The sequence below is a fragment of the Mandrillus leucophaeus genome, unplaced genomic scaffold (assembly GCF_000951045.1).
Source record: "Mandrillus leucophaeus isolate KB7577 unplaced genomic scaffold, Mleu.le_1.0 Scaffold324, whole genome shotgun sequence".
Classification (NCBI taxonomy): domain Eukaryota; kingdom Metazoa; phylum Chordata; class Mammalia; order Primates; family Cercopithecidae; genus Mandrillus; species Mandrillus leucophaeus.
This window is the reverse complement of record NW_012103410.1, coordinates 1,071,649-1,074,289: the sequence shown is the minus strand read 5'-3', so window position 1 is coordinate 1,074,289 and position 2,641 is coordinate 1,071,649.

Genomic DNA, 2,641 nt, shown 5'->3' with positions numbered 1-2,641 from the left:
AAGGCCAAGGATACATTAGCTCCACAACACTGCAAAAAGTTTTCTAGCAGGGGAAGAGCTCTACTGAAGAGTGTGTGTGTATGCACTGGCTTGTCTGAAGACACTCTATTGAGAGCAGCCCTCTAAGTATTGTTCAGATTCCCTCCCAGGAAGCTCTTAAGGAATCCAGTGGCATGATCCCAGGGAAAGAAGGATACGAAACCAGCAGAAAAGGCTGAGGAAAGATGTGTAGCACTAGTTAAACCCAGAGAGGGAAGTCCCCTTTCAGTCATCTCATCAAAGATTTACCATGCTAGTGGAAGGGTTCTCTCACCTCACCAAGAGCAGCAACTTTGACATGTCAGTATTGGGGATGGTGAGAAGACTGACCATTCAGCAGCCAAGGACTGACCTGGTCACCCAAGGGGAGTAGCCCACAAGTAGTGAGCCAGGACTATCGGTGCCCACAGCCTCCTCACTGCCAGGAGGACCCAGAACGCCCACCCCACCAATACCACCTGAATGCAACACTCTTAGCTTGTATGATTTGGGAGAACTGCAGCTATTCTTATAAAAACACTTCTAGAGAGGGGCTTCAAGATGGCTGACTAGAAGCATTTCATACCCACCTCCTGCACTTAGAAGAACCAAAATAGTATATAGACAGTCACACTTCAAATACATTATCCCAGAGAGAATGATAGAATTCAACAGATAAGTGACAGGAAACATCAAAAGCAGGGGAAAAGAAGGGAGAGAGGCAGCCTGCCTGGCCAGGGCAAGTAAGATGAATGTGTGTTCCCCCACTGCCAACCCAGGCTGTAGTCACTGAAGATGACTACACCGTCTTCCATGGCAGTGCCTTAGCATGGATGCTGCCATTCCTCACCTGAGCACTCCACCTAGGACTTGAGGATCACCCTGGCTCTCACCTTTGGGAGGTCTGAGCACAAGCTCAGCCAATGTGCCTTCGCCCATCCCCAACTCCAGGATAGAGCACACAGCCCAGGGTTCTGGGGATTGCCCAACCCAACCCACCACCTTGAGAACCTGAACACTCCTCCCAGGGACGTGAGGTTGGACCTAAACTCCTGGCACTACCACCTCACCTGCTGCTGACCAGCAAAGGCCATCTGCAGGCCTGGAGACTGGCCTGCCCAGTCCATTGGAGCCACCACCAACATCAATGCATACTGCCTGTGACCCAGAGAATCACCTTACTTCTGCTACTGCTATCACCTATGCCATGTCAGCTGTCCAAGGTACCTGAGAACCCACCCACTCACCTGGTCCATCGTTGCCACTACTGGCATCTAAGCAAGCCACTTGGAAACCTAAGAATTGACCCACCAGTAACCATGAATACAGGCACCATTGTATACCACCTTGGGGCAAAAAATATAGGCATACTCAGCCCACCACTGCCACCACTGTGGCCTGAATATTGGCACACTTGGCATGCTAGTCCCCAACACAACTTCACCACACCCTCCACTAATAACCACACCCTAACTCACTACAGAAAGCACAGATACTCCTATGCTGTTTACAGTCCAAGAAATCATACAGAGACTACCCTACTGCATGCACTCAGAATCAAAGCCACAGTATCCTACCCAACCAACACCATAGATATAACTTCAGAAAAAGTCGTCCCCTGCAAAAGTAAATTCAAAAATGAGAAGAAACAACTGTTACACCAACCATTACATCAGATATCAACATAAGGACCCAGGAAACATGAAAAAGCAAGAAAACATGACACCTCCAGAGGAACACAATAATCCTCTAGCAATAGATTTTAATCAAAAAGAAATTTTTGAAATTCCTGATAAATAATTTTAAACATTGATTTAAAGAAGCTCAGTGAGATACAAGAGAGTTCTGAAAAACAATATTTAAAAAAATCAGAAAACAATTCAGGATATGAATAAGAAATTTAACAAAGAACTAGATATTTTTTAAAAGAACCAAATAGAAATTCTGGAAGTGAAAAATTCATTGAAGGAAATACAAAAGCTCTCGATACATTTGAAAGCTTCAACAGTATACTAGATCAAGCAGAAGAAAGAATCTCATTATCTCAGAATCCCTTTTGAAATAATCCAGTTAGGCAAAAATTTAAAAAAATTTTAAAAGAATTAACAAAGTCTTTGTGACATTTGGGACAACATAAAGCAATTGAATATTTGCATTATTGTTATCTTCAAGGGCAAAGTGACAAAAGATTAGAAAACATATTTAATGAATAGATGAAAACTTCTCAAGTCTAGTGAGAGATTTAGTCATTCAGATACAGCAGACTCAGTAATCCCCAAAAAGACACAATGCAAAATGGTCTTCTCAATGGCACATTATACTCAGTCTGTTTAGTGTCAAAGGTAAAGAGTGAATCTTAAATACAGCAAGAGAAAACCATCTAGCAACCTATAAAAGAACCCTCAGCAGACTAACAGCAGATGTCTCAGCAGAAACCTAACAGGCCAGAAGAGAATGGGATGGCATACCCAAAGTGCTGAAAGAAAAAAAAAAAAACTGCCAGCCAAGGATATAATTTCCAGCAAAACTGCACTTCATAAATGAAGAAGAAATAAAGTCTTTCCCACACAAGCAAATGCTGAGAGAATTTATTTACCACTAGACTGAACTGGGCCTACAAGAT